The sequence below is a fragment of the Peromyscus maniculatus genome, chromosome 6, assembly GCF_049852395.1.
Source record: "Peromyscus maniculatus bairdii isolate BWxNUB_F1_BW_parent chromosome 6, HU_Pman_BW_mat_3.1, whole genome shotgun sequence".
In the NCBI taxonomy this organism is placed as follows: Eukaryota; Metazoa; Chordata; class Mammalia; order Rodentia; family Cricetidae; genus Peromyscus; species Peromyscus maniculatus.
Genome location: NC_134857.1, coordinates 72639241 through 72659379, shown reverse-complemented (window position 1 = coordinate 72659379; position 20139 = coordinate 72639241). Strand labels below are relative to the sequence as shown.

At 41.0% G+C, this 20139-nt stretch overlaps 1 pseudogene; it reads right to left on the bottom strand.

Annotated features, from left to right (window-relative positions):
• Positions 1-16176: 16176 nt before the first annotated feature.
• Positions 16177-17262, bottom strand: LOC143273746 (speckle-type POZ protein pseudogene; annotated as a pseudogene).
• Between the last annotated feature and the right edge of the window lie 2877 nt (positions 17263-20139).

The window sequence follows — 20139 nt, the reverse complement described above, 5'->3', positions numbered from 1 at the left end:
TTAGGTTGATGGCAGCCCCCCAAGCATTACCCGTCTCTGAATACTCATTATCATACAGACTCAACCATGTGAGCTGTAGAGTGACTGCTGCCAAAGATCTCAAAGTGGCACTGGGCTTGCAATCTGTGTGACACAGAAAAGACCAACAGAAGTCCTAACCCACACATAGCCAGGAGGCTAAAGACAATTGAACCATTCCCTTCTTAAACGAGCCTTACTGCAAATTGGAGTCCTTGTAAGGTGGTATCCCATAAGCAAATGGAACTTGAGTTTTAATAATTTTTTACAACTTACAAAGCCAATTATAATGTATAAAAGTGGAATTACATTTATCATGCCCAATAAGAAGAAAGATTATCTACCTGTGGTAGCTACTTTTGCTGCCAGGGTCTCCATTGTGCTAGCTGTAGTAACCAATTATGAAATAGCAATCCCAGAAACAATAGCAGCATTGGCCACCACTGCTATTAACAGCAACAACGGCAACAGCAATGTCAGAGTCTCTTCTGGAGCGTGTGAGCATCATCTGTGTCTAGCTGCCACAGTCCACTGGCATGGACACAGCTCCAGGAACACGAACCACCAAGGCCCATTTTTCTTGATCCCAGCACTACTTAGGCTGGCAGGTCTGCAAGAGAGCAACTGAGAAACATAAAGAAAACAGAAAACAAAACAGAAAACAAGGAGCAGAACTAATGGCCTCAATAATGGCTACATTTAGGCTCACAAATTTTGAGGTATCTTCAAAAAGGCTAGATGAATTTCAGGAGGCAAATAAATGTCGCACAGAGCCATTCCTGAAAAGTAGGTACTACACCAGCTTGAGGGGGGTTGCAAAATTCGAAAAAGGCTTAGCTGGCATGCTACTGTTAGCAAATGAAGTTTATTGACCTTCAGAGTTATCCTTAATCTCCAAGGTGTGATACATTCTCAATGTTTTTTGAAAAAGTTACCATACATTACCTTCTGAAGAATCCAACCACATGGCTACAGTTCCTAGGCTTACATTAATGTTTGCCAAGGCTGGCCGTATTGGACTCTCAATCCCCATTGGCATCAGAAGGGGAGAGTTTTTCATGAAGGCCCAATAGGTCTCTGCCATGTTGGGATTCAGCTGCAGCCACAGGGTGCACACAGCATTCAGGAACCCAAAGAGGAACTTCATTGTCCTGCAGAAAGACACAAACTTGGGTCCCCTCCAAGTGCCAGTAGAAAGATCCTTCCATCACACCAGAGGATGATTTGCAACAGGAGCCCTCCAGTGCTTATCTGCAGTAGATACTCCAGCAGAATCCACCGATAAAAAATTTAAAATATATAAAATAAGGGAAAGAATAGAATGTGGAGAGGAGAGATGAGCCCCTAGCTCCCCCCTTTTTACTTTAGCAATATAAGTTTTTAAGGTACGATGGCAGTGTTCTACTATAGCCTGTCCTTGAGGATGCAAAGGAATGGTGAAGAAACAATCCCTCAAGTCAACCACAATTAAGTGCCAATGCTTAGGAATTGCCACAGGGGCAGGCAAGCCAGGCTGTGTTGCTCCCATGAGAAGCATGGTTTTATTTACAGCTCTAAGATCCTGTAATATTCTCCATTTTCCTTATTTGTTTTTAATAACAAATATAGGTGTGTTCCAAAGTGAAGTGGAAGGAATGATAAGTCCAGCACCTAACTGTTCCTTAACCAATGCATACGCAGCCTCCAATTTTTCCTTAGTAAGGGGCCACTGCTCCACCCATACAGGGTCATCACTCTTCCAAGTGATTTTTATCGGTTGTATTATTGAAGGCTGCTGTGCAGTGACCTCTATGGAAAAGACCCTAATCCTCTAGTATCTCCAGGACCTCTAGTGACACAGTTTTTGTCTGCCGCAGGGAGCGGGTCTCCTTGCAATATTTTCCCTAAGCCTTTGCCCGGGCAGTAGCCCTGACTCTTCAGCATCTGTTGTACAGGCTGTGTAGTAAGTACAGCTCCCATACCATCTAACACATCCCGTCCCCACAAGTTCACTGGAATGTCAGGTAACACAAAGGGTTGAAAAGTTCCTGCATGACCTTCCTCATCCTTCCAATTTAAAAGTAGCTTGCTCTGCAATGGCATCTGAGCTGTGCTGATACCTTGTAGGTTAGAGGTAGAATTTTTAAGGGGCCAATTGGGATCTTAGGATTCTTGTGAAATTATAGATATATCCAGCACCAGAATCCAATAATCTTCCAATCTCAATCCCATATAATTTTATTTTTAATTTAGGCTGTTATCATTGATAACTGTTTGTCAAAACACCTTTTTTCCCTGTACTTCCAAAGCCTTCAGTTCTATATATTGGCGCCATTTTGAATTTAAAATATGAAAGCAATAATAATTGAGAAATTTTATCACCAGCTTTTGTTTTCATGGTCCTTTTTACATATGCCAATTATAAAAGCATTAAATACAATCTCTATAGGATTTGAAAAGGTAACTTTAGGTAAGGATTCTTTATTTCTTTTTATAGATTTCAAGTAACACATTAACACAAATAGCCAATTATTAACAATGTGGACCAAACAATTTACCTGTATTTTATTTACTGGAAAATTAATTTTGTAACCTCTTTATCAGTAAGAGATTATTATTTATGGGTTTATCTTAGCAACGTTAATTAATAAGCTAACAACCCAATCCATTTCAGGTGTTATATTTTTATAGAATTAAACCAAGAATTTCTAGAAAGCAACTTAAATTGCAGAACCAAATTTTTAGTAATGATCAACAGACAAGAGCATACCTAATATATAGTTTAAAATTATGAATTTTGTTCCTCTAATTTATCTACCATGAGGATCAAACATTCATCCAAACATTTATTAAGACAATCAAAAGAACAGAACATCCTTTATTCAAACAGCATTGACTTAGCATTCAATGTCCTGACCGAAACCATTTTTTACCAGAAGTTAGGCCCAGTTTAAACTTTTAGTGCTAGTCCCTTCCCGGCCTCAGCTCGCTGAGGCGAGAGCTGAGGCTGCAGCTTTGCTTTGCTCTGCCCAGTGCTCAGGCTCTATTGTCAGTGCCTGCCTGGGCTGCACTCCATCATGGCTCTGCCTCCCACCAGGCGTATACCTGTCTGCCCGCTGCTTTGGGCTATCTCGTGCACGCCTTTGTCCGCCACAGCCGCTGGGCGTGCCCCGCAAACTCACACAAACTCACGTTTAAACTTCCTACTCCCATGAAGGGACTACCTAACAATCAGTTATTCCCACCGTAAGGGAAAACAGAAAAACATTTCCCACAAAGGGATCCTAAATATTGAATTATTCCCACTCTGAGGGAAAAATAAAAAACATTTGAACCAAAATTAAGCAAATAGACAGCAAAACTTTAAGCTCTGGCCTCGCTTGCTGTTCAGCCAGCAGCAATGAGGCCTACCTGTCGATTCTTTGTAATTCAGATGCTGCCGCTCTGCACTGGCAGGAAGAAAAAATTCAAGAGTTTTCAGCTATCCTGAAAACTCTACAGTTGGAAAAAGTCTTTTCTTCCTCCATTACCACGGGAAGAGGCTTCTCTCTTTCCTTCATCCTTCCTCTACAGGGCCCCAATCTTTAGGCCTAGTTTTAAAAATTTTTCCCCTTTTTACCAGGAAAATTCTTTTTTTTTTCTTGATTAAAACTTTTTCTCCCTTTTCTAACGGGAAATTTCCTTTCCTTCCCTCTTCTCTATTGGGAAGATTTCCTTTTTCATTTAAAATCTTTAGCTGTCTTACCCTTACTTAACTTTGATGCCTTCCTGCTTCAACAGTCCAATTAACTGACTGTGAGCTAATTGCACCAATTTCAATTCACTCTTACCTTTAAAATGCCGGCCGGCCTTCCAAGAGTGTCCGTCAGCTGGTCCTACTTTCTCAGATCACGGTAGGAACCTCCATTTGTAGCGGTAATGCCCGCATTACCGATACCCGTTCACCATGTCCGAGTGAGGGGCTGCGGATTAAAAATAGAGACAAGAGACAGTGGGTCATTCGTACTATTGGATGTCGAATGCCGTTTATTGAAAGAGGGAAGAAACCTTAAATACAGGCTTACAGCACAAATGGAGGAACCCCCAGAGGGCAGAAGTTCGCTATCAATGGTCTACATTCCAGACCCAATGTTCTACATTCTTGCATCTAAGTAGTTAACACCCAAAATGCAGGATACACAAACAAGGAACTTCCCTTAAGCATTCAGAAGGGTGGATACCGGCAGGGAATCTGAATAGGGAGGACATCTGATCAAGGTCAGCAAGCAAGGCCGCAGCCACTCACAGTTGGGGGCCAGGGCCCATGGCACCCACATTTTCCATATGTGGGTTTCCTGGTATTTAGGGCATAAATGTTCAGAACTGAAACTTCATCTTGACGGATTTTTCCTTTGATGAATATGTCAATTTGTGTAGTGTTCTTCAGATTCCTGAGCCTTCATTCTCCTGAAAGTCAAAAACAAAAACCCTTCCCCATGCCTAACTTTGTGTAGGTTCCCTTTTGGTAAGTTATATCTGATTAAATGAAAAGGGATTTGTTAGTGGTATAAGTTAGTTTAAATTGGATGGTCATGCTGGTTAATGAACTATCATGTCTTTTAATTAAGAGGGCTCTCTTGTTCAAATTCAACCTTTATCAATTTTGATGGTATCCACAGCTTTTCTTCTTCTGTAGAAACAAAAGCAAAACCTCATGCCCAATGTAACACATATCCTGATTTCCATTCTGAGGTCTGCACATTCTTAAAATACATAGGATCATTTAATTTTGTAGTTTTTTTCTATTATCCAATGTCTCTCCACAGCTGTTGTTCCTTTCTTATTTGCACTGAGAAAGTTCCAAGTTAATAGACCATTATGCAGTCTGTTTCTGGGGGTTTTATGTTACCCCTTTTGTTTATTTAGCATATCCTTTCAAGTTTGATTTGATCTTTCCATGATTCCTTAGCCTGTAGGATTATGTTGTATACCTGTAATATGGTTTATATTGTAATAAGCAAAAAAAAATTTGTTTTACCAGAGACATATGTTGGAACATTGGCAGTTTTAATTTGTGTAGATATGCTTATGATGGCCATAACTTCTAGCAAATGCGTGATTACCAAATCAACTTTTTCAGAACTCGGAGCAGTTGCCCACTGAAATCCTGAATAAGTATCAATGTTATGGTGTACATATTTCAATATTCAAAATTATGCATAGTGAAACACATCCATCTGCCAGATTTCATTCCTCTGAGTACCCTTTGTGTTACATTCTGCTGGTAGCCGAGTCTGACTGTAAAAGGAACAAGTAGTACATTTCCTTACAATTACCTTGGCTTATTGCCAGGTTCAGAAGCTATTTGTAATCTCCAACAAGGCAAAATTTTCTTTGCTTCTTCCATGATTCTTTCTATCTGCATTTGAATCAGCTAGTGAAATATCATCCATATAATGATAAATTACAGGTTTAGGAAATTGTTCCTAAATCAGCTTTCCAAACTTCCAATAGCTCTCATAAAAAAATATTGGCACAGGGTTTGGCTATTTAACATTCCCTGTGGAAGAACCCTCCATTGATTCTCTCTCTCTCTCTCTCTCTCTCTCTCTCTCTCTCTCTCTCTCTCTCTCTCACTCTCTCTCGTCTTATGATTTTTAATTTATTTTTTATTTTATAATTTAATTTTACATATTAGCCATGGATTCCCCTTGTACTCCCTCCTACTGCCCCCCCCCAGCCTCCCTCCAGCCCATGCCCCATTCTCATCTCCTCCAGAGCAAGGACTCTCCTGGGGACTCAGCTCAGCCTGGTAGATTTAGTCCAGACAGTTCCAGTTCCCTCCTCCCTTCACCCAGGCTGAGCAGAGTGTCCGTACATAGGCCCCAAGTTCCAAACAGCTAGCTCATGCACTAAGGACAGATCCCAGTCCCACTGCCGGGGGGCCTCCAAAACAGTTCAAGCTAATCAACTGTCTCACTTATCCAGAGGGCCTGATCCAGTCAGGGGATCCTCAGCTATTGGTTCATAGTTCATGTGCTTCCACTAGTTTGGCTATTTGTGCCTGTGCTTTTTCTAATCATGGTCTCACCAATTCTCACTCATACAATCCCTCTTCTGTCTTGCCTATTGGACTCCTGGAGCTCCACCTGGGTCCTGGCCATGGATCTCTGCTTCCATCAGTCATTGGATGAGAGTTCTATCATGACAGCTAGGATGTTTGGCCTCTGATCACCAGAGTAGGTCAGTTCGGGCTTTCTCTTGACCATTGCCAGTAGTCTATTGTGGAGGTATCTTTGTGTATTTTTGGGGACTTGTATAGCCCTTTGCTTCTTCCTATTCCCATGGGGTCTTCTTTTATTATGGTCTCTTTTTCCTTGTTCTCCCTCACTGTTCTTGATTTAGCTGGGATCTCATGCTCCCCTAAGCTCTCTTTCCTTCCACCCTTGCCCTTCATTACCCCTCCTCATGTCAAGTTTGCTCATGTAGATCTCATCCATTTCTCTGTTATTGGAAGATCCCTGTGTCTTTCTAGGTTCCTCTTTTCTAGGTAGCCTCCCTGGAGTTGTGAGTAGCAGTCTAGTCATCCTTTGTTATATTTAGTATCCACCTATGAGGGAGTACATATCATGTTTGTCTTTCTGAGCCTGGGTTATCTCACGCTGGATGATTTCTTCTAGATCTAACCATTTGCCTGCAAACCTCATGATGTCATTATTTTTCTCTGCTGAGTAGTACTCTGTTGTGTATATGTACCACATTTTATTTATCCATTCTTCAGTTGAAGGGCATCTAGGTTGTTTTCAGCTTCTGGCTTTTACAAATAATGCTGCTATGAACATAGCTGAGCATGTGCTATTGTGGTGTGATTGGCCATTCCTTGGGAATATGCCCAAAAGTGGTTTAGGTGGGTCTTGGGAGAGATTCCCAATTTTCTAAGAAAGTGCCATATTGATTTCCAGAGTGGCTGTACAAGATTGCATTCCCACCAACAAAGGAGGAGAGTTCCCCTTGTTTCACATCCTCTCCAGCATAAGCCATCTTCAGTGTTTTTGATCTTAGCCATTCTGACAGGTGTAAGTTGCTATCTCATAGTCATTTTGATTTGCATTTCCCTAATGATTAGGGATGTTGAGCAATTCCTTAAATGTCTTTCAGCCACTTGAGCTTCCTCTGTTGAGAATTCTCTGTGTAGCTCTACAGCCCATTTCTTAATTGGACTGTTGGTTATTTTGATGTCTAATTTCTCAAGTTCTTTATATTTTCTGGATATCAGCCGTCTGTCAGATGTTGGGTTGGTGAACATCTTTTCCCATTCTGTAGGCTGTTGATCTGTCTTGTTGACCATGTCCTTTGTTCTACAAAAGCTTCTTAGTTTCAAAAGGTCCCATTGATTGATTGTTTCTCTCAGTGTCTGTGCCACTGGTGTTATATTTAGGAAGTGATCTCCTGTGCCAACACATTCAGGACTACTTCCTACTTTCTCTTCTATCAGGATCGGGGTAACTGGACTTATGTTGAGGTCTTTGACCCACTTGAACTTAAGTTTTGTGCCCTGTGACAGATATGGATCTATTTCCAGCCTTGTACATGTTGACATCCAGTTATGCCAGCACCATTTGTTGCAGATACTTTCTTTTTCCATTGTACAGTGTTTGCTTCTTTTTCAAAAATTATATGTTCATATGTGTGCAGATTAATGTCAGGGTCTTCAATTTGATTCCATTGGTTCACATGTCTGTTTTTATTCCAGTACCAAGCTGTTTTTATTACTGTAGCTCTATAGTAGAGGTTGAGGTCAGGGATTGTGATGGCTCCAGAGGTTGTTTTATTGTACAAAATTCTTTTGGCTATCCTGGGTTTTTTGTTTTTCCATATGAAGTTGAGTACTGTTCTTTGGTGGGGATTGCATTGAATCTGTAGATTGCTTTTGGTAAGATTGCCATTTTTACTATGTTAATCCTGCCTATCCAAGAGCATGGGAGATCTTTCCATTTTCTGACATCTTCTTTAAACTCTTTTTTCAGGGAATTGAAGTTCTTGTCATATAGGTCCTTCACTTGCTTAGTTAGAGTTACCCCAATTTATTTTATATCATTTATGGCTATTGTAAAGGGTGATGTATCTCTGATTTCCTTCTTATCCTGGTTGTCAATTGTGTATCTGTGGGCTACTGATTTTTTGAGTTAATTTTTTATCCTGCTATGTTGCTGAAGGTGTTTATAAGCTGTGAGTTTGTTAGTCGAATTTTTGAGGTCACTCATGTGTACTATCATGTCATATGCAAATAGTGAAAGTTTAACTTCTTCTTTTCCAATTTGTATCCCCTTGATCTCCTTATATTGTCTTATTACTCTGGCTAGAACTTCAAGTACTACATTGCATAAGTATAGGGAGAGTTGACAGCTTTGTCTTGTTCCTGATTTTAGTGGAATTGGTTTGAATTGCTCTACATTTAATTTGATGTTGACTGTTGGCTTGCTGTAAATTGCCTTTATTATTTTTAGGTATGTTCCATGTATTCCTGTACTCTTTAAGACCTTTAACATGAAGGGGTGTTGGATTTTGTCAAATGCCTTTTCAGCATCTAGTGAGATGATCATGAGTTTTTTTTTTTTCTTTCACTTTGTTTGTTTGGTGTATTAAATTGATGGAGTTTTGTATGTTGAACTACCCTTTTTCCCTGGGATGAAGCCTACTTGATCATGGTGGATAATTTTTTTGATGTGTTCTTGGAGTCTGTTTGCCTGTATTTTATTGAATATTTTTGCATCAATGTTCATGAGGGGGTTCAGTCTGTAATTCTCTTTCTTTGTTGCATCTATGTTTGGCTTAGGAATCAGGGTAATTATAGCCTCGTAGAAGGAGTTTGGTAATGTTCCTTCTGTTTTTATTGTGTGGAACAATTTAAAGATTATTGGTATTAACTCTTCTTTGAAGATCTGGTAGAATTCTGAGCTGAAATCATCTGGTCCTGAGCTCTTTTGGTTTGGAGATTTTAATGACTGATTCGATTTCCTTAGGTGTTATTGGACTATTTAAATAGTTTATCTCATCTTGATTTAACTTAGGTATGTATTACCTATCCAGAAAATTATCCATTTTTTAGGTTTTGGTTTGGTTATCATATAAAGATTTTCTTTGTATATCAGCATAATTGCCCTCTCCAAGAAGCTGATCCTGGGTAATTTCCATACCTGCAGCCCTATATCATTGTTCTATTGTTTTAGCCTCTTCTTTAAACCAGGTTCTCCGCTATAACTGTTGACTGGCCTCCAGGACAGCTACAATTAATTCTTTCTAGTCCTGAGGGCTATTTCTATTACAAGTTGACCAAAAATTTACCATCTGCTTTATAAGGGAAAACACATGCTGTATGATACTACAGCTTCTTTAAATTTCCTTGAATCTAACATTTCTCTTGGAGTCCAGTTAGCTTTCACATGAACATTTGGCAGTACCTGTAAGATTACTGAGTTTGGTTGTTTGAAAACAGGTTGTTTCTCTGTAACTGTATAATTCAATCCTGATATAATTTCACCTTTAAATCTTCTGTCTGTGTCTGAATTTCTCTATGATTCATTTTAACAAGTTTTTCTAAATATTTTATCTTGGCACTTAAATTCACCAATCTTTATAATGCTAAAATAAAAATCATCAACAAATAATGTTCATAATTGATGTTACATACATCCCACCAATATTAATTATCCTCTCATTTAATTGTTCCAATTTCAGACTAATGTGTCATCAAATAGAGACTAAATTCCCTCCATGGTAAAAATATCTCCCATTTTTTAATGTGGGGGAAATTTCTCTTTTAAATAATTTCACCCTTTAAGACATCTTAATTGACTTACCAAGTTTCTCAGTGGTGTAAAACAGTAGAAGTCCAAGTGGGAATCCAGAGACAGTCTACCAACCACTAGGAGAAAAAAAGCCAAAGAGATTCTGGCCACATGTTCTGGCCCAAATCATGTAGTTAAGCCCTAGGCCAGGGGCCCTGTAAGTCCAAAAGCAGCTTTTTAATGAACTCTTGCCACATTGAGCACCAATTGTAGATGAATTTCTAAATGGTCTTATTAAAGAAAACACACAGAGCCAAATATAGGGTTAAAGCCTTAGAGAGATCAGGGAAATAGGGAAAGCCACCAGCCAACCTTACCTCACCAAATTTGTAGGTTCTAAATGTGAGTTACTCCCTGTTTACCCATGCCTACATGCCTTGCTGTTCTGCCATCTGATTTGCTCTCTCTGTTCAGTTACATCACTTCCTCTTCCCCCCAAGCTCTGTCATTTCCTGTATACCTGAATAGACCTGCAGACCTGCATGGTTGACCTGTGTTGGAATCAAGGCATGTGCCACCACACATGGCTGTTTCCAGTGTGGCCTTGAACTTACAGAGAGGTCTTGTCTGCCAAGTAACAGAATTACAAGTATGTGGTAACACTGCATTTCTGTGTTGTGACTGACTCTCTCTTCTGATCTCCAGCCAAGCTTTATTTATTAGAGCACAAATAAAATATCACCACAAGGTGTAACCAGGTCAGTCTTGATGAGTGGATGTCCATGTTGTTAATCCCATGCTGATTCTCCATGGCTACTTTGATCATGGCCCTTAGGACAATACAAGGAAGTCTTGGGAAATGGGCTGACAGTCCAGAGAATGAATCATCCTTTCTACCTGATTACTGAACTCCTCCTCTGCTTAAGTCACCTTTTGATGGTCATTTACATGGGACACAAGGATCTTCACATTCTTTGCTTCTTTACATATCAGTCCAAATATTTTTCCTCAAATGTCTGTCTTTCAAATTTTTCATAATTTTTTTCTTTTGTTTTTATTTTTTCTTTTCTCTTACAATATATCTTGACCTCCTCTCCCTCTACCCCTATTATGTTCAATCCATGTGAGTCTATTAAATGGGTAACAGAATTTATTAAGATATAAATTGAGGAAATACACTCATGATTACAGAACGGAGTTAATAGAGCAAGTTGTCCTATGATCTGACCCAGATCAATCTACTTCACAGGCAGGAGCAGGGGATGGAACCTGTGAACTTTCTCTAACTCCTTATAAGAGGTCTTGTATAAGCACCACCTCTTTGGGGCCATGTAGCCCAAGGTCACGGGCAAATCAAATACCACTACATTTTGCCGTTTAGTCTAAATAAAAAGGTTCAAATCTTAATGCAAACTATATACAATAAGAATCATTATTGCCGGGCAGTGGTGGTGCACGCCTTTAATCCCAGCACTCGGGAGGCAGAGCCAGGCGGATCTCTGTGAGTTCGAGGCCAGCCTGGGCTACCAAGTGAGTTCCAGGAAAAGGCGCAAAGCTACAGAGAGAAACCCTATCTCGAAAAACCAAAAAAAAAAAAAATCAAGCAAGAAAGACATGCTAAATGTCCAGAACATGCGTAAATGCCAAATCACAGAGATTACCCAATAGATGTTCTGTCTTGAAGATTCTAACTCGATTAGTACTGGAGTACTAATATGTTATAGCTATGCCATTCAACACATTAACAGCTGTATTAAATCCTGAACCACCATCTCTCTTTCCCTAGTTTCACTGAAAATGCTCCACAAATTCCATTGTCTACCCAGGTGTCATTGGTAACAACAGTGACTGCTGCTTCTGGGAGACAAGTGTAGGTAATAGCTGACCAGATTCTAGGATCGCTTCATGCGTTTGAGTGGGGGCTCCAGGAAAGTATCCTGTGCAGAAGACAGGGAGGCATATGCTTCAGCCACCAGGTGGGGGTATGAGCCCTCCATTATCTTCCAGCCTGAGGTCTCAGAAACCTCAGAAGCATGTGCTGTAATGAAATACAGTGCCTGGGATTTCAGCTGCCATGAGCTGTGTAGGGCCGCCAGGAAGAGAGTGTGGGCAGCATTTTCCACAGAGAGGTCCCTGAAGCGGGCGTCCTCACACATGACCTTCAAACATTGCAGGCCATACTTGTCAGCTGCTGCCAGCACAGCATCTGCCATGCTGTCTAGGTCTGGTGCCTTTCCGGTGTAAATGAAGTCCATCATTGTCTTAATGACTTGTGGCTCCAGGTCATGGATCTCGACATGGTTACTTTTGCTCTCCTTCATGTCATGTTGAAACATGGCTCTGAAAACTGGAGAGTGAGCTGCTAACATGGCTTTGTGAGCCCGGAATTCCTGGCCAGCTACCACCAGGTAGCAGTCTGTGACGTGGGAATTCTCCCACAGCTCTCCTAGCTCATCTGCCCATGTGCAGCTTGGAACCTGGATCCCTGCCATTGTGTTCTGGACAGAGATGCTGAAGGCGTCCTGGACCACGCTCACCTTGTAGAGAAGGATGAACCCATCATCTGGGAAAACCAAAGAAGCATGGAAAAAGAGGAAATTTCAAAGGATGAACTTTTTGAATCCCCAGTCATAGCATGGCAAGAACCTAAACACTTTTGGCTCCCCCAACTTGGATTTTTTTTTCCTTCAGCATTTAAGACTTAGCCCAAATATGACTCTTTAGAGAGCTGAGCAACACTAGGTATACTGAGAGGTAATTTACACTTCCTTCATCCACTCCCTTCGGGTTTACTCTCAAACACCATTTGTCTTAGGCACTTATTGAGATAGTTGGATTTCTAATGCATTCCCGAATTTCATCCAGAATAAAACAAAAGTTGCTGATGGTCCACCTGTAGGAGAAATTCTGGATGATGATCTGTGTGTAATCCTAGCTCTGGACTATCCTGTTCTCTGACATTTCTCCTGGAGGTAGTTTGAAGGTTAAACTGGATCCAAAATGAAGAACTAGCAATTATTTTCTCTCTACCCTTTGGGACACAATAATACAAATATTTAGATTTTTAGTTACTGTTTCTCGTCTGTTCCTTCCTTTTGAGTGTAGAAACTTGAGTCTCTGAAGTTTTCTATCCAGATTTCAATAGTAGATTCAGAGAAGACAGTCTAGGCTACTAGAGACTGTTATATCACTCCATTTTTTTTTCTAGATCGAATCTTAGTTCAATAGGTAACTAGTTTTGACCATTAAATATAACTATTGAAAAAAAGGATCATTTTATATACTCATACCAAAAACGTACTTCAGTTCTCCAAAGTAACAGGACATTTACAAGGAATCTCTCTGGGTATGAAGGAAGCAGATTTATTAGAATGACTAGAGGCTGCAGTCCCACTACTCTCACATTGGCTAGCCCTGAAGAAAAAGTCCAAAAATCAGGTACTTACTCAGTCCCGGAGGTTGAAAATGTTGGCTTGTCTTCAGTTTATGCTGGAATACCAAAGAAAAATTTTCTAAATCAAGGGAAGGAATGGACTTGCTGCAAGGTGAGGGCAAGCAGGCAAAGAGAAAGAGCTTCTTTCTTCCATGTCTTTTTATATGCTTTCAGCAGAGGATGTGGCCCAATTTTGGGTGTGTCCTCCAGCCTCAAGATGTGGATTAAAGATGTGTGTCTTCAGGCCTTGAGATCAGGCTTAACTCTTTCTTTCTATCTCCAAAGTCTGTACTTGAAGTAGATCTACCTACTTACCTTAAGCACAACATTTCTCACTGTTGTGACCTGAATTGTAGGATTTTAGTTAATTCCAGGTATAGTCACGTTGAGAAACAAGAAAAACCATCACAAGTCTATTTTGCTTATTGGGGTTCATCTTTCATAAAATAAAAGATGCTGGTCATTCCTACAAAGCCATTATTTAATCTTCTTGAGGTTTTGCACTAATTCTTCCTATAACCTGGATCTGGGAAGAGGTGTTTCCCTTACCCTGTCAGGGGTCTGTCTCAGTGTTCACAAGATGGAGGTCATGGTTAAAGAATTCATATAGAGTAGGCAGGATGTAGAGCCAGGCAGAAAACTCTGAAAGTGGCTGTCTTATTTCTGGCCCTTTATTCCAATCACACTAACACTCCCTAGGATGGCTCCATCAACTTACATTGGTGATCTTGTGTAGCTAGAGTTTTTCTGCTTTGCCCACAGTCAGGACAAATCTTTGTCACCCGCCAGTCCCACAGCCGCTCAGACCCAACCAAGTAAACACAGAGACTTATATTGCATACAAACTGTATGGCTGTGGCAGGCTTCTTGCTAACTGTTCTTATAGCTTAAATTAATCCATTTCTACAAATCTATACCTTGCCACGTGGCTGGTGGCTTACCGGCATCTTCACATGCTGCTGGTCATGGTGGCGGCTGGCTGTGTTTCTCTGACTCAGCCTTCCACTTCCCAGAATTCTTCTCCTCCTTGTCCAGCCTATACTTCCTCCTGCCTGGCCACTGGCCAATCAGTGTTTTATTTATTAACCAATCAGAGCAACAGATTTGACATACAGACCATCCCACAGAACTTCCCCTATTTTTTTTTTTCAAAAAGGAAGGCTTTTACATCTCCAAAGCCAGCTTGGTATATTTGGGAATTTAGGCGGAGCTTCTCTTACTACTTCCTGCTGGAGGGGGGTGCTGTATCTTATGGGGACACAAAGAAAATTTAAGGATCATGGAGTAGTCTGTGAGACTGTATCATCTGAGCCAGTTGCCTTGAAATGATTCTGGATGTTGGATCATCTAGGCCATGGTTTCATCGGAGACCTTTCAGGTGGTCTTGGTTGGTCAAATCTGATGTATCTTAATCTGGAACAAATCCATAGCCTCTTGCTTTCTGTGGAAACAAAAGCAGAGTCTCCATTCAAAAGCATCATATCCTTACATCCAAATTTTGAAGTTAAGGTATCTTTAAAATAAACATTTTGGCATAACTCAACAGCTTTTGCAATAAAATGTTTTTCTTCAGTTATGAATATCAAAGAGAACATAATCCAGATTCTCTGTGTGGTAGCCATCTTTACCTGGGTTATTTTTTATATTACTTTGAACCTATTGCTTTAAACTGCAGCCTTCTGAGCCTGAAACAGCACTGTGGCTGCTGGCTCCACCTACTTCAGCTTCCCAACATGGCGGTGGTAAGTTTTCCGCCAGCTCTGGGAGCCATCAACTCTCAGAAATAGTGGGTCTATGCTTCTATCAAAGCAGCGTGTAGACCAGAAACCTCTTTTTTTGTTTTGTACTAGCAAAGGCTAAATCCACCACGCAGCTTAATGTGCCTATTGCAGAGGCCTCATTACCGCCATACTGCAGGTCAAGCACACATGCCAGGAACCCGCCAGTAACTCAAACTGGCAGCTGCTGCTCATTTGAGAGAGACAATTAGGAAGCTGTTTTTAGTTCCATTTTAGGCACCAATCTCTGAGTATAACAGAATTCATTAGGTATTGTCTCATTGATTGTGTGTGTGTGTGTGTGTGTGTGTGTGTGTGTGTGTGTGTGTCAGTGAAGACACTGCACCAAATTCTACAGCAGAGGACAGCTGGATGGAATAAAATGGCCATTTTCAAACAGAAACACCACTGGAATCCATAAGCTGATTTTACAATTTTTATTCAATTGATATGACATTTTTTTTTTTTTTTTTTTTTTTTTTGGTTTTTCGAGACAGGGTTTCTCTGTGTAGCTTTGCGCCTTTCCTGGAACTCACTTGGTAGCCCAGGCTGGCCTCGAACTCACAGAGATCCGCCTGGCTCTGCCTCCCGAGTGCTGGGATTAAAGGCGTGCGCCACCACCGCCCGGCGATATGACATTTTATTTGGGTATTTTAATTACTTGAGATGGATGTGCCCATGGAGACAAGAGGAGGACTGAAGAAAAGGTCCTCTGCAAGATCAACAATTGCTTTTGCCAACTGAGTCATCTCCCCTGTCCCAAACCCTGAGTTTGGAGAAAAACTTTGTTCATTATCTTTGCTTCTCTTGTAACCAAACATTCATGTTTGTTTTCTCCTTTCTGAGTCCTTGATCATATCTTCTGCTCTGTCCAATCCAGATAGGTTTCTCCAAAGACACCCTGTTGTAATGTTCTTGGTGTCAGCAGTTAAAATGAATTTCACATTCTAACTCCTTAGAAAAAAATCAAAGCAGTATAACAACTAGGTAGAGGATGTGTACATTGTACCATAGTGGAAGACTCCCCCTCCCTAAACCTGACATTTACTCCTTTACATCTGTATTAAGCATCAGCCACCATGCTGTTATTCCCTAGTTTCACTGGAAATTTTCCACACATCCCATAGTCTACCCCTGTATCATGGGTAACACCATGACTGCTGCTTCTGGGAGACAAGTGTAGGACAAGGTTTACCAGGTCTTAGGATCGCTTCAAGCATTTGATAGGGTGCTCCAGGAAAGGGCAGTGAGCAGGCCTGGAACCATAAGCTTCAATCACTAAGTGGGGATATAAGCCCACCATTGTCTTCCAGTCTGAAGTCTGAGAAACCTCAGAAGCATGAGCTGTAATGAAGTCCAGTGTCTGGGTTTTCAGCTGCCCTGAGCTATGGAGGTCAGCCAGGAAGAGTGTGTGGGAAGCATTCTCCACATTGAGGTCCCTGAAGAGGGCATCCTCACACATGACCTTCAAACGCTCTAGGCCATACTTGTCAGCAGCTGCCAGCAAGGCAGCTGCCATGCTGTCCAGGTCTGGTGCTTTTCCTGTGTAAATGAAGTTCATCATTGCCTTGAAGACTTGTGGCTCCAGGTCAGGGATCTCAATGCGATTCTTTCTGTTCTCCTCCATGTCATGTTGAAACATGGCTCTGAAAACTGGAGAGCGAGCTGCTAAGATGGCCTTGTGAGCCCAGAATTCCTGGCCAGCTACCACTAGGCAGCAGTCTGTGAACTGGGAATTCTCCCACAGCTCTCCTAGCTCATCTGCCAATGTGCATCTGGGGACCAGAATTCCTGGCTTCTTGTTCTGCTCAGAAAGGGTCAAGGAGACCTGGACCATGCTCACCTTGCAGACAAGGGTGAGCTGGTCATCTGGGAGAAGCCAAAATGCATGGGACAAGAGAAAATCTCGAAGAACAAACTTTTTGTAACCCCAGTCCTGGCCTGGAAGGAATCTAAAAGCTCTTGGGCTCTTTTTGACACTCGTTTTCTCTCCTTCATTGCTTATGATCCAGAACTGGAACTTTGCCCAAACAGGACTCTTTAGAGAACTGAGCAACACTAGGTAAACTGACAGGTAATCTGCACTTTCTTCATCGACTCCATTCGGGTGTACTCTCAAACACCATTTGTCATTGGCTCCTATTGAGAAAGTGGGGCTTCTAATGCTTTGCCGCATTTCCTCAGCAACAAAGGGGAAGTTGCTGATGGTCCACCTGTAGGAGAAATCCTGAATGCTGATTTGTGTGTGGTCCCATCTCTGGGCGATCTCATCTCCTGCCATTTCTCCTTCAGGTAGTTTGAAGGTTCAACTGGATTGAAATTGAAGAACTAGCAATTGATTTCTCTTCACCCTGTGAGATGCAATAACAGACAGGATTTTGATTTTTAGTTTTTGTTTCTCATCTGTTCCCTCTTCTACAAGGCTGAAATCTTGGGTCTCTGATATTTTCTATCCAGATATCAATGCTAATTTCAGAGAACACAGTCTAGGCTACTTGATACCCTTATATCACTCCATTATTTCCTAGATTGAATCTTAGGTCAATAGGTAACTTGTTTTGACAATTATACACAGCTTTTGGATAGTTTGGATCACTCATTCTATTAATTCATATCAAAAATGTTCCACTAGGGTTCTGTAGAGGAACAGAATATATGCAAAGAATATATATATATATATATATATATATATATATATATATATATATATATATATATATATATATATCACCAATTGGGATTTGTTAGAATGATTTTGTGTTGCAGTCCTGCTAATCCCAAATTGCCTTTAAAGGGAAAGACTAAGATTCCAGTACTTACTCAGCCCAGGACTTTGGATGTGTCTGCTGGACTTCACTATATGCTGGTGTTCCAAATATTCTCTATTGCCAGGGATGGGATGGACTTGCAGCAAGGTGATGGCAAGCAGTCAAATAGCAAGAGCTTCTGGGTTCCATGTCCTTTTATATGCTTCCAGCAGAGGGTGTGGCCAAATTTAGGGTGTGTCTTCCAATCTCAAGATCTGGATTAAAGGTGTGTGTTTTCAGGCCCTGAGATCCGGATTAGATGGTTCTTTCTTTTTAATTCCTAAGTCTGTCCTTGAAATGGATCTACCCACATCAAATGAAACAAAACACTTCTTACTATTATGACTTCCACTTTAGGGTTTTAGTTAATTCCATATCTTGTTAAGTTGGGAACCAACAAAAACTACCACAAGGGTATTTTGCATATTTTGGTTCACCTTAAATAAAATAGGGTAGGCATCCATTCCTATATAGCTGTTACTTCCTCTTCTCTCGGTTTTACACAAAATCCTCCCACTATCATGATGGGAAAGAGGTGGTTCCTTACCCTGTCAGGGGTCTCAGTGTTCACAACATGGAGGTCGGGTGGAAGAATTCATATATGGTGGTCAAGAAGCAGAGCCAGGCAGCAACTCTGAAAGTGGCAGTCTTCTTTCATCCAGACTCACATTCCCTGGGATGGCTCCACACACTTTCATTGGTGATCTTGCCCCTCCCCCTCAGATAATCCTCCTTGGAAAAACTATTCTTGATCCACTATGAGAAGATCCTCAATTCTCAGTTCCATGAAGCTGACTGCCATGATTCAGATTCTCAATACCTCATAATTTTCATCCTCCACTGGTGAGTTCTGTCCTCTTTAAACTTTGAACTTCCATGCTTACTCTAATGGGCCTTAAAAGTGAGACAGTATTCTGGTTTTCAAAGGGTGCAGAAAATATTCAACAGTTACTGAAGAAGGCATTTTGAAACAGTTCTTAGAATGTGATCTGTAAAATGCTCCCTACATCTATCACCTCTCTCTAGTTCATCATGTCTAGAGGGACTCACTAAGCCTTGAGGACAGAAAAAATGCCTTCAGTGATTCAATCACCTCAGCAATTCCCAGTCTAGCTCTCCCGAAATTCTGGTTCAAATGGTGCTCACCTCTCAATCCATGATAAATCAATCAATTGGTTTTGATCTCTGAATATTTGGTTCCTCATTTAGGAACCTTTGGCAGGTAGCTAACTAGTAGCCTCTGTGACTTTTCTGTATGTGTTCAGGACCAGGGTGGCAGGTACCCTTTCCCTCAAATATCTCATTTGTAATGAAGTTAGAAAATTCCTGCAAGACCCCTCATTTGTAAGAGAAGTGCTCCACCTGTAAGTCCGGAGCTTCCATGAGCATGCTTCTGCAGAGTGGGAGCAATTATCTCAATGGGGAACTGACTCCTGCCTGGGTCTCAATTACAAGATCTTTCCATATAATTTCTCATTCCAGGAATGGCAGCTTTGATTTCAGGTGGGTGGTTCTTTGGGGGACATGACATAGCCAATGTGATTCAGATTCCCACCAGGAGAAGACAAAGCCTTAAGGAGCAGAGGTGTCCACACAACAAAGAAAGCCAACAGTCAATGAAGCAAAACTATACTAACAGTAACATGCAGAAAGACTTATAGACAAACATACACTGAGAGAGAGAGAGAGACAGAGAGACAGAGACAGAGAGAGAGAAACAGAGAGAGACAGAGAGGCAGAGACAGAGAGAGACACAGAGAGAGAAGAGATTGTTTGAAAATGGATTTAGGAAACTAGAAAGTCCTTCTTAGCCAGCTGGCAAACACATGAGGTATTTGGGATTCTAGTGTAGCTTTGAGCCATTCTGAGTGTGGGATTTAAGAAAAATACCCATATTCTGGGTTGACAAACTTCAGTTAATAAGAAGATAGCCCAAAGTGGCACTAAGGAAGCCAAAAGTGTTACTATATTTCAAGCAAGGTTAGAACATTTAGAGATATCCCTAGAACTATGGACGTTGGTAGATGAAGCCTTTGTTTTAGCTATGGCAGGTGTTACTGTTTTGTTTTTGTTTTGTTTTTTTTTTTTTTACAAAAGTACTGGGTTTTACTCCTTGAATGGTACTTCCTTCATGGAGATAGTTGTGCTTACTTCTGGGGGCCTGCTAATGTCTGGTCCCTCTTACACAGGTGGGTCAGTGCACCATGAGCATATGGTACCTCAGAGGCTGAAAGAAGCTGTTGGATCCCCTGGATAACTGGATAACTGCATTACTGACTGTTGTCAGCTGACTTGTTAATGAAGTGAGTTGGATGGCAGTCTTCTGGAAAGGTATTCAACACCTTTGACTGCTGAAC